Genomic DNA, 16805 nt, shown 5'->3' with positions numbered 1-16805 from the left:
TTTTACTTTCTATGAACAATTTTAGCTGATCTGACTCAAAAAAATGTATTTATTTCCCAAGTATTTAATACAGCATTTACATGGATATGCCAGCAAAAAAGTAGCTCCCATTGCTTTAACCTCTTCTCTATAAGTAAGAAAAGCTTTTCTACAATCTTGTGTAGATCTAATCACATCCGGAAAGATCCAGATCTTTTGACCACAAAATGTTTTGTGGGAATTTTTAAAATACAGTCTTAGTAAAGCGTTCATGTCCTGTTCAAAGACAAATGACACCAAAAGAGTCTTTCGTGTAGTTACTTCTGATGTTGATTCTTCCAACAAAGCAGATATGTCTTGTAAATTCAGTTCAGCTGTACAATTATTTTCTATTGGATTCACCTTAGAATTTTTTGAGTCAGGCAGATATTAGATTTTATTAATTGGTGGAATTGCGGTTTGGGGGTAAGCCAAAACTTCAAGCAAATATTTTTTTAAAAATCAATTGGTAAAATTCCAATTGAGGCAGGAAAATTTAAGAACCGCAAATTTAATTGTCTATTGTAATTTTCTAGGTGTTCCAACTTTAAGGAAACTTTAATTTTGTCCTTTATCAGGGCATCTGTTACCATTTTCAGAGAAGAGATTTCCGATTTCTGAGTAGAAGAGTCAGTTTTTACATTTTCAAGAGCTAAAGTTAGAGTCTATTTTATTTACCAGTAAAGCCATATCTTGCGAAGTTTTTGTAATCGCAGCAGTAAGTTGTTGAAGAGCCGACTAGATAGTTTGTAGAGTGACCGCTTGTGGAGCAACAAGCTCCTTGTTCGTACCATCTGCTTCCTGGGGTAGAGCATCACCGTCTGAGGGCCTCTAGTCGCCGACTTCCGGTTCCATCGTGTCCTCGCTCGTCCGAAGGCTTGCAGGGCAAAGCGGCGGGTTAAGATCCAGTGGGGACAAAGATGTCTCAGCTCCTAAGGGAGATGTCACGCCTTCAACAAATCCACACGCAGGATTCCTCTCACCGGCGTTTACTGGGGTGCTAGAGACAAAACGCAGGAGCTGACCGGGGGTAGGTACTCGGGCCGGCGGTAGTAGACCCTTTACCACCCCCTTCCTCTTCATATGCAGCATAATGGTAAGTAGAAAAGTTAAGCACCAGAGTTTCAGCTCATGAGACCGCGGAGTCTAGAGCATGGGCCGCCATCTTGACTCCTTCCCCCATCCTGTGTTCCATTTTTAAAGGCTCGTGGTGCTGTTTTTTTGTTTGGACTTTAGTTTGTACTTCATTCCCTCTCTTTTGTTTTATCCAAAGCACAATACAAACTAAACACCTCAATATGTACACATGAGTGAATTTCTTTAAAAATTCAATAAATAAATCCTAATAAATAAATAGACATTCCAATAACATAGATATGATAAACACCACCTCTGCACAGTGCAAAAACAAACCTGAATAGGCATTCATTAGAGCAGTCAAATAGCAATACGATGCTCATAAAATTAGTACGATGCATTAAGGCATCTTAATAGGCAGTCGAGGAGACAATTGCAGTTGAGATATATAAATGGGCAAGCTGGATAAGATAAAGTGATCAGGATAAATAGATGGGTGGCTAAGATGAAGGCAAATTATATGTACAGCTGAATAAAGTACGAGAAACTGGTTTTAGTTACAGGATGTGTGGCAAGCTAGTCCAGAGGCAGAGTTAAGTGTATAGTCAGTTGCCAGACTCCCACCTGCCTCCCGAAGTACAAATAGCCTTGAATTAGGCACAGCCCCTCCGGGAAAGGGAATTGGGACTTGATATACTGCCTTTCTGAGGTTTTTGCAACTACATTCAAAGCGGTTTACATATATCCAGGTACTTATTTTGTACCAGGGGCAATGGAGGGTTAAGTGACTTGCCCAGAGTCACAAGGAGCTGCAGTGGGAATCGAACTCAGTTCCCCAGGATCAAAGTCTACTGCATTAAACACTAGGCTACTCCTCCAGAGTGTGGGGACTACTTCCAAGAAGTCTCACTGGTGTATAGAACGTTGTTCGATTTACTCAGGTTGCCCTCTCTACCATCCATTTTACTTCCTTCATCTTGCCTTACTACTCACATTTGTCCAGCAGATGCCGGTTGTCTATATCTTCTGTAGCCTCTGCACATTGCATTGTATTTGAATACTGAATGTGCACATGACGTAATTCCTTGCCATCTTAAAGATATGTATAGGATCGTCTGGGGTTTTTTTGCTTGTTGTTGTTAGTCTACTCCCTTACGGAATCTGCCTGCACTTTTAGCTGCACTTGAGGAGGGCAGTTTTCAGTACAGTCATTTTGCCTGTTATATAAAATTGTCCTCTGTGAACAAACCATATACAGGGCTAATAAAGAGTAATGGGGCAATTCCATAAGCTTGCACCTAGAGCTACGCCGTTGATGCACATCAAGGCGCCTGTAATTCATGTTCTCGCACATAAGTATACAAGGCACTATTCTATAAAGGAAGATTGGAACAACACATTGAAAGAGTTGGGAATGTATGTACAGGTCATCGATGACTGGGTTTTAAGTAATAGACTCAAATTATATCCAGAAAAAAAACATTTTTTTCTTTGGTTAGCTTGTTTGATTCCCTTTGCAGTTTTCTCTTGGAACAAATACTTTTTCGTTTGATTTCTGTTCCAGAATCTTGGGACTGGAGATTGACAGTTTATTAACATTCTTTAACCATGTAAAATCTGTAACTAAAAAATCATTCTATAGATTAAAGAAACTGAGAACAATTTGAAATTATTTTGACCTTGTCAAGTTTAGATTATTAGTTCAGGCCTTAACCTTATCATGATTAGATTATTGTAATATCATATATAATGTTTGCTCAGAGATGCTTGGAAAACACCTGCAGTTCGTTCAGAATATGGCACCAGGCCTGATATTCTCAGTAGACAGATTTACATCAGCCACCCCTTTACATGACAAGTTGCATTGGTTACCGTTTGAGGCCAGAGCTAGGTTTAAGTTATTTACAGTTGTGTTTAAGATCATATACAGTGTTGCACCATCATATTTATATAGTCTTGTACAGCTATTAGATTGTAAGCTCTTTGAGCAGGGACTGTCTCTCTTTGTTAAATTGTACAGCGCTGCGTAACCCTAGTAGCGCTCTAGAAATGTTAAGTAGTAGTAGCTTCTGCATGCTGATTCGAATAGCATTATGAAAACTCATGATTGTATGCTATTGAACTTTCCAGTGGTTCGTTTAATAATGTTTAAGAAGCTATTTAATTCTTCTCAATTTTCTAATTTCTTTGTTATGGAATTCTTTACCGTTAGAAATACGTAGACTTGGAAATTTTCAAGCATTTCTTAAAGTTCTTAAAACGACTCTTTCACAAATATTTTGATTGATAGGAGTTATGTATGATGTATTTTTTGTGGTTATGATTACGGTCTTCATTTATGACAGTTTGTTAATTCTTAAGGCTTATGTCTCATTTTGTTTTGATCCGTGATCTGCAATGAACTATGCAATGGTATTTGTAGACAATAAGTCCTGTATAACATAACATAACTTAAGTGCTATTGGGGAAGATTCTATATATGGTGCCTAAAAAATCGGTGCTGGTTTATTCTATAATTGGCACCTAGATTTAGGCGCCGATTATAGAATATGCTTAGCTGATATCTGAGCACCTAGAACTACGTGCATCCATTTATACCCGTGAAAACATGGTGTAAATCCCAGCGCATAGATTTACGCACACTGGGCCATATTCTATAACTAAACACTTAAATTTCGGAACAACCATTTCCCCACCCATAACATGCCCCTTTTTTGCCTGCACACGTTAGAAGTTCGGCGCACTTTGTTACACAATATGCTTAGCGAGTTCTGCGTGTAAATTCTAATTAGTGCCAGTTAGAGCTTATTATTGCTTGTTAAGTACTGTTATCGGTGCTCATTAGCTTGTTAAGTTACACACATTGTTATAGAATCCGCTTGGATTTTGGCACAGATCTCTAGGTGCACTATGTAGAATCTGGGTGATAGTGCATAACTCCAAGGTGGGCATAAATGTGGGAAGAGTAGGGCAGACCACGGGCTTGGCGCCAAGTAGCACACGTAACTTATGGAATGCTATTAGTTACTAATATCGCATCACATAAATTATGGAATGCTATTAGTTACTAATATCGCATCACATAACTTATGGAATGCTATTAGTTACTAATATCGCATCACATAAATTATGGAATGCTATTAGTTACTAATATCGCATCACATAACTTATGGAATGCTATTAGTTACTAATATCGCATCATGCATATGCTATGAGTGTATCTTGTTGCGCAGACTGGATGCACCATTATTTACTATGTTACATGCATCACTTGGTGCACTTAGGTGTGTCCATTTACACCTGCCATTGACATGGTGTAAGGGGTCATGCCTAAGTTTTAGCTTGCTAGTGCTGGTTTGCTGTAGTACTCTATAATGACTTATGTACACCTAAGTGCCATTATAGCATCGGTACTACATGCATCCCATTCTAATACCTAAATCAAGGCACCAAGTTACAGAATTGCCTCCTAACCTAATGTCTGACCAATCCAGATCCAGACAACTGAAATGATTTAGCCATTGTAAAAATTTGTCTTTGGTTGAAACCACATTAGTTCCTGATGAGTTTGTCTTTTTGGTAAAACTTGACTTCTCTACGCCAGGATGGTTCAGGCTCAAATAATTACTTCCTTCTGGTTTTAATTCTCTTTGCAAAAAGTGGCGGTGACGTGTAAGTTTACGTAATTTTCTACTTTTTGTTTTGATACATCCGCTCTAGATTTTCTTGGGGGGGGGGGGGGGGGTTCTTGGCTAATGTTCTGAACATGCAATATAATAGTTTAATCAATTCTAGTAATTAAACCTGTTAATGTCTATTCTGTGTATCTTCACTTTCAGAAACAAACTTGACAGTTTTACAAATGGAGGAATCACCGTGATATCCCCTCTGGTAAGTTGATTGCTTGTGTAGAGTATGATTATGTTTCTGTAGAGTATATGTTTTCGCAAGGTTATTTGTAATGTAGCAGAGCTTGGTGGTAAATAGCAAGTAACATAATACAGTATTTAATGAAAATCAATTGAAAGCATAGGTGGTTGGCTTCCTTTACATGATCACCACAATCCTATCCAGTATATTGGAGAACAGGCATTTTTTTTCAATTGAAAGAACGCTTACACACACAGCTGAGCATTTGGTTCTCTTTGAGGTGATTTTGTAAACTATGAGAAAAGCTTTTCTTTGTTGCTGCTCCATTGCAATGCATCTACAGATGGTTGGAAGCCGTAGACCTGTAGAAGCACTGTCACTTTCATAGTGCAGGCCACACATACCCCATTCTGGATGCAAAGAATTTGCATAGAGCCAGGTACCCTGCTGATCTGTAAGCTGAGTATGGTATCAAATTTTCTCAAGGGAAAAATATTTCTTCACTCAATGTATAATTAAACTCTGAAATTCTTTTCCAAAAAATGTGGTAAAAGCAGTCAGCTTAGCAGGGTTTAAAATAGGTTTGGATAATTTCCTAAAAGAAAAGTCCATAAGCCCATTATTAAAATTGACTTGGGAAAATCCAGTGCTTATTTCTAGGATAAGCAGCATAAAATCTGTTTTACTGTCCTGGGATCTTGCAGGTACTTGTGACCTGGATTGGCCACTGTTGGAAACAGGATAATGGGCTTGATGGATCTTCGGTCTGTCCTAGTATGGCAATGCTTATGTTCTTATTAAAGTTAGGATTAAGGATCACAAAACTCAAATTAATATTTGTCCTCTCTGCTTTAGCTGTAAAGTAAATGAGTTAAATACACACTGTGAGGCACCTGTATAAATGTTTTGGGGTTTTTTTGTTACATTTGTACCCCGCACTTTCCCACTCATGGCAGGCTCAATGTGGCTTACATGGGGCAATGGAGGGTTAAGTGACTTGCCCAGAGTCACAAGGCGCTGCCTGTGCCTGAAGTGAGAATTGAACTCAGTTCCTCAGTTCCCCAAGACCAAAGTCTACCACCCTAACTACTAGGCCACTCCTCCACTCTGTCCTGAAGTCTAATACCATTTGAGAGGTACAGCTAGGACACTACAGCTATGTTGAGCTCATTATATGATGCTGTAACAAGCAAGATCTGTGTTTATTTATAAGGATTTATTTACATAGTTGCAAAAATAAGTCTGCAGTGGTACAGGTAAAGAAACTACCAAGTGTGACACAGTCAGTAGCAAAATAAGAATTCCAGCCTGTTTTTCCATGTACAGTGTATTTTTTGATATACCATCGTTCACAACCTATAAGGTTGAAGAGTTCTCTTGACTGTTTTGTGCTTTAAGCTGTAGAATGCACTTTCTAAAGGTCAGTTCTAATACAGCCATGGGATTTTCAGATATAAATAGGACAATTCTATAAAATAGGTGTTAACATGTATGCTCAAGGCATGTTACACACACTAATGTTCATACTAGCGTATAACCATGCCACCTAAGCACTGTTCTGCAAATACCCACTTAGCTAGGCACCCAGTTATAGAATGGCCCCCAAACCCCTAGATTCTATATAGTGCGTCTAGAGATCCGCACCGAAATCAAGCATATTCCTTAACAATATGTTTAACTTAATTGGCTTAACAAGCCAATCAGCGTTGATAACAGCTCTTAAGCAATAATGAGAATTTACACTTACAACTCGGTAAGCGTATTCTGTAATGCAGTGTACCTAACTTCTAACACACACAGCCAAAAAGGGGTGGGGAAATAGGTGTTTCATGGGCGCATAGTTATAGAATATGGCCCAATGCGCCGAAATCTACGCGCCACATTTTTGGTGTAAATGGAGGCGCATAGTTTTAGGCACTGGGATATCAACTAAGCATATTCTATGTACCATACCTAAGTCTAGGCACCTTATAGAATATGCTTAGGTGAAAATGTATTCCGTGTGGATTTTTTAGGCGCCATGTATAGAATCACCCCCAAAAAGGCAAACTTTATAAATTAGGCTTAGCAGGCTCTCAGGAGGTAAACTGTAGCTTGCAAAAGGATGTTTTTCTTGTTTTCCAATAAGATTTATGTTATTTCTGATTCTCCGAGGACAAGCAGGCTGCTGCTTCTCACACATGGGTCGACGTCTGTGTCGGCCCAGGAAGCAGCAAATTTTTGCAAGCAAAAAAGAAATGTTTTGCCAGAGTCTTCTGGTGTGTGAACAGCGCGCACCGCGCATGCACGGACAACTTCCCGCCCGTAGTGCGAGCGTGCCCCTTCAGTTTTTTCTTGTCCGCGACGAGGTGACAGGGTTTTTTCCTGTTCTCTTCGTTAGGCCCAGGAAAGAGAGTCTCTGACAATTAAAAATATTTTTTTCTTGTTTTAGTTTTATTTCTCGTCATTTTTCTTCTAAAAAAATAATAATAACCCGTATTTTTTCCTTTAGTTTAGTCCCTTTTTAAACTTTTTTTTCTTTCTTTTTCAATGTGATCGGGTTCTTCCCTTTCTTTTGTGTCCTTTTTTTTCTTTTCAAAGGCACAGTCGCATCTTTTGATTTCACCAAAGCCGTTTTTCCTTCCTTGTCATCAAAGACACCCAGCGGCTTCAAACGTTGTACTCGGTGCAACCGGTCCATCTCAGGTACCGATACCCAAGCCTGGTGTATCCAGTGCCTTGGGCCCGACCATAGCCCAGCCGCTGGTAGTCTGTGTCTTCGTATGAAGAAACGGACCCAAGCGTCTTGAGAAGCCCAACGAGAAAAGCTTTTTGGGGCTCAGTCCGGTCCTTCGACATCGGTGTCAACATCGAGAGGAGCATCGACTTCGGGAGCAGAGGTAATGGCTGCTGAGAGACCAACTCGCGCTGGGAGCAGTGAGGCGTCGAGTGGGTCTCCACCTGCCTCGAGGCCTCCTGTTATGCAGGCCCCCCCAGGATTGACCTTCGTTGGACCCGGCCCCGAGGAGACGTGAGGATTCCACATCCTCATCGGTACCGAGGAGTCTCGATGACGAGCGTCGAACGAAGGCGAAGAAGCACAGTCATCGTTCTCCTTCAACTCACAGTGTCGGGAGTTCCGGGGCGTCGAGAGAGTCGGCACCTGAGAAGCTTCGGCGTCGAGAGGATCGCTCCCCCTCTATACAGGAGGTGCCGATGTGTCGGTTTCCTAGCAGCCCAGTACCTGCTCCCGAGCCTCGACAGATTCTGACACCGCCTGATCCACCGACCCCACAGCCTTCTTCGATGGCAGCTCTCGACGAGCGCACCCGGGCCTTGTTTCCAGAACTTCTAGAAGGACTGCTACGTCAGTCAACTTTGGTGTCGGGGTGCTTGCGCCTTCCATACCGTCTGCTGCAGCGGTGTCTGGCCCTTCTCCTGCGGTGAGGTCCCCAGTCCCGGTGCTGCTTATGGCATCGGCGTCAACTGCCACCCAGGTTGACTCCCCTTCAATGTCAGTTGAGGAAGCTTTGCCGTAGTCCGTGCGGGCGTCAGCCTCGCGGGCATTGAGGCAGGCTCAGTCTCGGAGTACCTTAAGAGAGGTCTTATCCAATACTGAACACGAGCGTTCGTGGGAGTTAGAGGAAGATCCCAGGTACTTTTCTTCTGATGAGTCCTATGGAATTCCCTTTGAACCTTCACCTCCACCAGAGAGGAGACTATCTCCACCGGAGAGTCTATGATTTTCCTCTTTTGTCCAGGAAATGGCTACGGCTATTCCCTTCCCTGTGGAGGTAGAGGATGAGCCCAGGGCTGAGATGAAACGAAGTCCTGGACTATTCTTCTCCACCTAAAGAGGCTGTAACAGTTATTGGTCGGTCCCTTTGTCTGGCCCTGTGATCCCGAAGAAAGCTGAATCCCAGTAACAGATCCACGGTGAACCTGGATTGATGAGGTCTTAGTTGCCCCACAAATCTATGGTGGTGGACTCTGCCCTCAAGAGAGCCAGGAGTACTAGGGACTATGCTTCGGCGCCCCCAGGCAGATAAGCTAGGACTCTTGATTCTTTTGGGAGGAAGACGTATTAGGCCACTATGCTCGCCGCCAAAATTCAATCATACCAGCTCTTCACGAGCGTATACTTGCGGAACTTGGTGAGGCAACTATCTAGCTTGGTTGATGCACTCCCTCCGGAACAAGCCAAGCCTTTTTGCCAGGTGATCAGGCAGCAGAAAGCGTGTCAAATTCCTGGCCAGGGGTACATTCGATACTTTCGATGTAGCATCCAGGCTTGATGCACAGACTCTCATGGCTGCGTTTCTCTGACCTGGACCATTCGGTCCAGCAGCGAATGGCGGATGTTCCTTGCCGGAGGGACAACCTTTTTGATGAGAAAGTAGAGGATCTTGTTGATCAGATCAAGAAGCATAATGATGCTATGGATTCTCTCTCCCACCGGGCGTCTTCTGCTACTACTTCCTCATCTAGGAGGTTTTTTTGGGGGGAAGAGGAGTGCTCCCTATTCCTATGCTAGGCGTAGGTACACTCCTACTTCTCAACAGCCTGCCCAGGCTCAGCCCCAGCCCCAGCGTACTCGTTCTCGTCAACAGCATGTGTCTAAGGCCCCAGCTGCTCCCCAGCAAAAGCAGGGGACGGGCTTTTGACTGGCTCCAGTTAAGCATAGCCTCAGTAAAAGTGTTCGAACCGGACGACTTGCCGGTCGGGGGGAGGTTGATATTTTTTCACCAAAGGTGGCCTCTCATAACAGACAGGTGGGTTCTTCAAATAGTCCGGTCAGGATACACCCTCAATCTGGAATCCAAACCTCTAAATTGCCCACCGGGAGCTCATTCTTACAGCTCCCAGCACAAACAGGTACTTGCAGAGGAACTGTCCACCCTTCTAAAGGCCCAAGCAGTCAAACCCATTCCACCAGGGGAAAAAGGGCTGGGATTCTATTCCAGGTACTTCCTTGTGCAGAAAAAGACAGGGAGGATGTGCCCCATCCTAGACCTAAGGGCCCTGAACAAGTTTCTTGTCCGAGAAAAGTTCAGGATGGTTTCCCTGGGCACCCTTCTTCCCATGATTCAGGAAAACAATTGGCTGTGGTCTCTGGACTTAAAGGATGCTTACACACACTTCTCGATACTTCCAGCTCACAGGAGGTATCTTTGATTTCGGCTGGGAACACAGCACTTTCAGTACCGTGTACTGCCCTTTGGTCTGGTGTCTGCGCCCAGAGTGTTTACAAAGTGCCTGGCAGTAGTTGCAGCGCCACTTCACAGACTAGGACTGCATGTGTTCCCTTATCTCGACGATTGGCTGGTGAAGAGCACATCGGAGAGAGGCGCTCTACAGTCCATGCGAATGACTATTCAGGTGCTAGAGCTACTGGGGTTCGTGATCAATTAAACTAAAGGGCGGTTCGTGATCAATTAAACTAAAGGGCGTAATGGACAATACTCAACTCTTCCGATGTACATTTCCCCAATGTGGCCATGCCACGTGAACTTTATCTTACCATAACATCACTTTGTATTTGTTCTCACCGGAGTCTGCAAAAACCTCTCCGGTACTATGTAAGCCACATTGAGCCTACAAATAGATGGGAAAATGTGGGATACAAATGTAACAAATAAATACATGACTCCAAGTCCCATCTCACCCCAGTTCAAAAGTTGGAATTAATTGGAGCTCTGTTGAATACAAAGACAGCTCGAGCTTATCTTCCCGAGGCAAGGGCAGACAACCTTCTGTCCCTGGTGTCCATAGTTCGAGAATCTCAATAGATCACGGCTCGGCAGATGTTGAGACTCCTGGGGCACATGGTCTCCACAGTTCATGTAACTCCCATGGCACATCTACATATGAGATCAGCTCAATGGACCCTAGCTTCCCAGTGGTATCAAGCTGCAGGGGATCTAGAGGATGTGATCCAGCTGTCCACCGACTTCCGGAATTCCCTTCACTGGTGAACAATTCGATCCAATTTGACCTTGGGACGTCCATTCCAAATTCCTCAGCCACAAAAAGTGCTGACGACGGATTTATTCCTCCTGGGGTGGGGAGCTCATGTAGATGGGCTTCACACTCAAAGAGCCTGGTCCTTTCAGGAAAAAGGTCTTCAGATCAACCTCCTGGAGTTATGAGCGATCTGGAACACTCTAAAGGCTTTCAGAGATCGGCTCTCCAATCAAATCATCTTGATTCAAGCAGACAATCAGGTTGCCGTGTGTTACACCAACAAGCAGGGGGGCACCGGATCTTGCCCTCTGTGTCAGGAAGCTGTCCAGATGTGTCTTTGGGCTTGTCATCACTGCATGTTTCTCCAAGCCACTTATCTGGCAGGCGTAAACAACAGTCTGGCTGACAGACTGAGCAGGATAATGCAACCTCATGAGTGGTCTCTGAACATGGGCATAGCCCACAAGATCTTCCGAGCATGGGGCACCCCCTCAGTGGATCTTTTTGCCACTCAAATCAATCACAAGGTCCCTCAGTTTTGTTCCAGCCTTCATCCACGACAGACTAGCGTCAGATGCCTTTCTCCTACCTGTGAGCTGCTGCATCCATGTTGTCGTGGGGGATGCTGCGAAGGAGGAGAGAGGGGGAGGCGCTGGATAGAAGGGGGATGGACAGAAACAGGATGGTCAGGGGAGAGAGGAGAATTGCTGAACAACAGGGATTTATGGAGGGGACAGGGGAGAGAGGAAATTTGCTGGAGATGGATGGATGGAGGAGAGGGCAGGGGAGAATAGAGAGTTGCTGGATGGAGCGGAGGGCAGGGGAAGGAGGAGAATTGCTGGGCATGGATTGATGGAGGGAAAAGGGGAGAGAGGAAATTTGCTGGAGATGGATGGATGGAGGAGAGGGCAGGGGAGAATGGAGAGTTGCTGGATGGAGCGGAGGGCAGGGGAAGGAGGAGAATTGCTGGGCATGGATGGATGGAGGGAAAAGGTGAGAGAGGAAATTTGCTGGAGATGGATGGAGGAGAGGGCAGGGGAAATTGGAGAGTTGCTGGACATGGATGGAGGGGAGGTCAGGGGAGAGAGGAGAATTGCTGGATATGGGTGGATGGAGGAGAGGGCAGGAGAGAATGTAGAGTTGCTGGACGAATGGATGGATGGAGGGGAGGGAAGTCAGGAAGCAGATGCACATGGATGGAGGGGAGGGAAGAGAGGAGAAATGCTGGCCGTGGATGGAGTGGAGGGCAGTTAAGAGAAGAGAAATGTTGGACAAGGATGGAGGGAAGGAAAGACAAAGGAAGGATATGCACACGGATGGAGGGGAAGGGAGAGAGGAGAACTGCTGGACATTGATGGAGGGGATGGAAGACAGAGGAAGTAGATGCACATGGATGGATGGAGGGGAGGGGAGTGAGGAGAAATGTTGGATATGGATGGAGAGGAAACTGATGCATTTAAGGGCTGGATCGGAACACTTTGAGGGCAGATACTGAAACTGGAGGAAGGATAGGGACAGGGCTACAGATGGTAGACTGGACGCATAAGGACGCAGGAGGATGGTGGACATGGTGAGTGAAAAAATATCAAATGGAAAGAAGACACTGGGACCAAAGCGAATAGAAAAATGAAATGATCAGACAACAAAGGTAGAAAAAAGTATTTTATTCAGAATTTATTAATTGGAATATGTCAGCTTTTGGAAATGTGCATCTGTGGTATGGGAAAGGGGGTGGGGAAATACTACTGGAGAGGAAGAGGGAATGCTGGGTAAAGCCAGCTCTTGCTCCTTTCCTTCTTTCCTCCATATTAGCATAATTTGCGTATACATATATGCAAATGAATATGCTAATATGCCCCACCCTTTCCTTTGTTTCCCCCCCTCCAAATGAAACAGTCAAACCACGCCTATGGAATTCCTTCTGTAGCTTCCTTAAGGCAGCTTTCTTTTGATGGCATTCATTTTTTTGTACAGGCAAGCAAATTTCATCCAAGATCCCAGCCATGCAGGAGAAGCCTTTGTCATTTTCATGATCCCTTTGATATATTCTGGGCTTAAATTTAATGCTGTCACACCTAAGAAGCTATCAGTTTTCTAATTGCTGTATTGTTTATACCTGGGGAAGCAGTACATAATTAATGAAATCAATTGAAAAATGCATTTGACAAAAATATAGCTTCAAGTTAATTGCAAGGTAGACTTCTCCAGTATGGCCAGAACCCTGAAAACGCCATGATGTTATGAAACTAATGTGGTGGTCCCCAGCATGCCAGGAAAATTGAAGAAACTACTCTAGAAAGCACGAAGAGAGAGTTTTGAAGAATACAATTAAACAACGAAATACATTTATATGAATGTTCAGATCACAGGTCTAAAGAGAGAGAAGTGAAAAAAAGTTTTCCTTTGTCCATACATTTGAATTCTGTTTTCATACTAAATCATGTGCAGCCTGCTTTCCTGCAAGTTATCAATATTAAGGAAAAGAAAAGCAAAAAATTAATTGAATAGAGATGATCCATTTTTTAGTCTTAGTATTTCAAAATGCATTCTTTTAATGTGTGGCAATTTGCATTTTAGGAAAAAATTGAAATCTTTTTTTCCCATGCTTATGGCTTGGCTGATAATTGATGGTTCATAATTAAGAACATTGTTGCTATTAGTATTGTTGTATATCTCTGGACTTGCTGGTCGGTTTATTTTGTGATCTGCTTTGAACTATTAAGGTATTGATGGAATATAAGTCCTAAATGTAATGTAATACTGCCCATATCCCATCCTTTGGCAAAGAATAGATGTTTTAAAAACTTGGATCCTTAAGCATTCATTTCCTTTTTAAAGTTATCCGCTCTTCCCAACTACATCGTGACTGGAGATCTTTTAGTAAAATGTGTTACGTTTTTGCTCTTAACAGCAAAAATGAAAATAGGTATGTGTAAAGGCTGTGCAGTAATTGTTAGGGGTGTGCCCAGCATGTCATCTGCAATTATCACACTGAAAACGTCATTAGTGCACCCAAATTTGGATGCATTTAGCATGGAGGCACTAAGTAAACCCGCTGTAACAGCAAAAGTGACAGTGTGCATTAGGTACTACATGCTAACTGTAATATGCAGTCTCTGCCCATTCACCACCCTTTTTCTGCCCCTTGTAACAACAAGTGTTTAAGATACAAATTTGCACTCATTAAACAGCATAACATTAGTTAATGAGTGTAACCTCAGTTGATGCGCTTGTGTGGTAGCAGTTGATGTGTGCTAATTCATAAATTTTAACAGCTTGTACACACCTTAGTAATACACACCTTAGTAAAAGGGCCCCTTCATGTCTAACTGCTCTTAATATTGCTAGGCTGATCCTTTCTAGTTCTTGTAACTTTGGGAGTGAGAAGACCACCAGAAAATAATCCAATCACAGTTCCAAACAATGCAAGGAGCTTGCTTGCTAGGATTCTCGCATATCTACCAAGTGGTACATCTCAAAAAAACTACTTGTGTCAGGGTTTTGTTGGAACCCCTCACATATTATGGAAAAAAAATGCATATACAGTAATCACATAAACATTTTTCCCTTAGGAAAGTAGGATAAAAGTATTATTTTAACATTCAAATAATGTGCCACATATTCTTGCTAACCTACAGTAGTGAAACAAATCTTAGATTAAAAGTAATACAATCATAACATAGATTTCAGGTAATTGCTGTTGGCCCACAGGTTTGCAATAATCACCTATTCAGATACCAGTTTAAATAAGCATGTGTTAGGTAGCACAGACAACAATGTTTCAGTGTTACAGTACAAACTAGTTCTAACTAGGTTTATTTTGAATAATGTATGTCCCTTTAAATGGAAGGTATCCTCTTTAGAATCAATGTGCAACATCTGAAGCGTGTTAACTGTTTTAATCAACCCTTCAGTAATAAGGAAAGATGAGCCACTCTTTTAATACTCTTTATGGAGCTCTTTCTCTGCTACCTTGCAAAGCACAAGCTTAAGAAGCAGACATGGGTAGGTAACTCAATCTTCCAGTTACGAGAAAGTTTTGTAAAACTTAACACTTTTCCCAAGCTTCCTGTCCTTTTGATATTTCTTCTCTCTACCATCCATTTTCCCTCTATATCCGTTATCCATTCTGACCAACAACTCCCTTCTGTATTCCTTTCCCTCTCCTCTCCTCATAATCAGTATCTCTCTTCTGTGTCCCTCTCTCTATGCTCCCTCCATGCCAATCATCTGTTTTCTGTATCCTGTTCTCTTCCCTTGTCCAACTTCTTTCCTCCTGCACTTCTGACCCCAGGGCCAGCATCTCTGTCATACCGATCCCTCTCCTTCTATAATCCGGCATCTCTTTCCCCTTCCCTCCAGTGGCCCAGCATTTGTCCCACTTCTTCTCTCTGTCTGTCTCTCTCTCTCTCTCTCTCTGTCTCTCTCTGTCTCTCTCTCACACTCACATATATCATCCCTCTTTTGATCCGGGTCTCTTTTTCTTTCTCTCTTCCCGCTGTTTCCTTCAAGGTCCGGCATCTCTTCCTCACCAAGGAAATTCCACATCCTTCTATCTCTCCCTTTATTTAACTCCACTCCCCCCACTGCCCGAGAATCCAGTGTCTCTCTGGACCCCCACCTTCCACAGTCCTCCAAACATGCAAGCAGCACAAGCTGTCTTCAGACGGCCCTGCCAAGGCCTTACCTCTGCAGTGTCCCATCAGAGGAGACAGAAATGCGGCTTGAGGACAGGCCATGGCGGGCCCAGCTAGAGGCAGCCTGTTTGTCAGTGCCTCTGCTGTCATGAGTTTGGAGGACCACAGAGGGGTGAGGGAGCTAGAGTGAGATGCCAGACTTGAGGGTGGGGGGGATGGAGAAGAAGAGAGAGAGACTATGGACTTTTCTTCCAGGAATTTGTCCAAACCTTTTTTAAACCCAGATACATTAATTGCTGTTACCACATCCTCTGGCAAAGAGTTTCAGAGCTTAACTCTTTGTTGAGTGAAAAAATATTTCCACCTATTTGTTTTAAAAGTATTTCCATGTTACTTCCTCGAGTGTCATCTAGTCTTTGTACTTTTGGAATGAGTAAAAAATTGATTTACTTCTATTCATTCTACACCACTCAGGATTTTGTAGACCTCAATAATATCTTCCCTCATCCGTCTCCTTTCCAAGCTGAAGAGCCCTAACCTCTTTAGCCTTTCTTCAGTGATAAAGGGGATGGAACTCCTGTTGTATGAGTACAAAGACTAGGGGACACTTGAGGAAGTTACATGGAAATACTTTTATTACAGGAGGAAATATTTTTCCACTCAATGAATAGTTAAGCCCTGGAACTCTTTGCCGGAGGATATGGTAACAGTAGTTAGTGTATCTGGGTTTAAGAGAGGTTTGGACAAGTTCATGGAGGGAAAGTCCATAGTATGCTATTGAGACAGACATGGGAAAGCTACTGCCTGCCCTGGGATTTGTAGTATGTTATGGAGTGTTGCCACGATTTAGGTTTCTGCCAGGTACTTGTGACCTGGCCTGGCCACTGTTTGGAAAACAGGATACTTGGCTCGATGAACCGTTGGTCTCACCCAGTATATGGCTATTCTTATGTTCTTACGAGTGATGCCAGAGAGTGGGGGACAGAGAGGAGAACAACAAGGATTAGATGTCACTTACAACAGGCAGTCCCTACCATTGGGTGGCCCTGGACTGTTTGCTTGGCTTGCTCGATGTTGGCTATGCCACTGGAAGAGAGGCTTTTCAGGAAGCAATAAAACTTGTTACATTGAACTAGGTAAAATGATCTTAAAATAAATAGCAATTTCCCACTTTGATTAATGCTCCTGCTATGACTTCTTTATCCTGATCTGAGAGTCACCTTCAAGTGCTCCTTTGTATTCTAGGCACCATAACTAATC

The 16805-nt window shown here is 43.1% G+C and overlaps 1 long non-coding RNA gene across 2 annotated transcripts in view; it reads left to right on the top strand.

Annotated features, from left to right (window-relative positions):
- LOC115470730 overlaps positions 1–16805 on the top strand; it is a 561138-nt gene that overhangs the window by 359646 nt on the left and 184687 nt on the right. For both annotated transcript variants that reach the window (XR_003942231.1, XR_003942230.1), the window contains one exon: positions 4935–4986. This is a non-coding gene — a long non-coding RNA (uncharacterized LOC115470730). The remainder of the gene's footprint in view (positions 1–4934; positions 4987–16805) is intronic.

This window comes from Microcaecilia unicolor, chromosome 5 (assembly GCF_901765095.1).
Source record: "Microcaecilia unicolor chromosome 5, aMicUni1.1, whole genome shotgun sequence".
Classification (NCBI taxonomy): Eukaryota; Metazoa; Chordata; class Amphibia; order Gymnophiona; family Siphonopidae; genus Microcaecilia; species Microcaecilia unicolor.
This window is presented reverse-complemented; position numbering and strand designations above follow the sequence as displayed.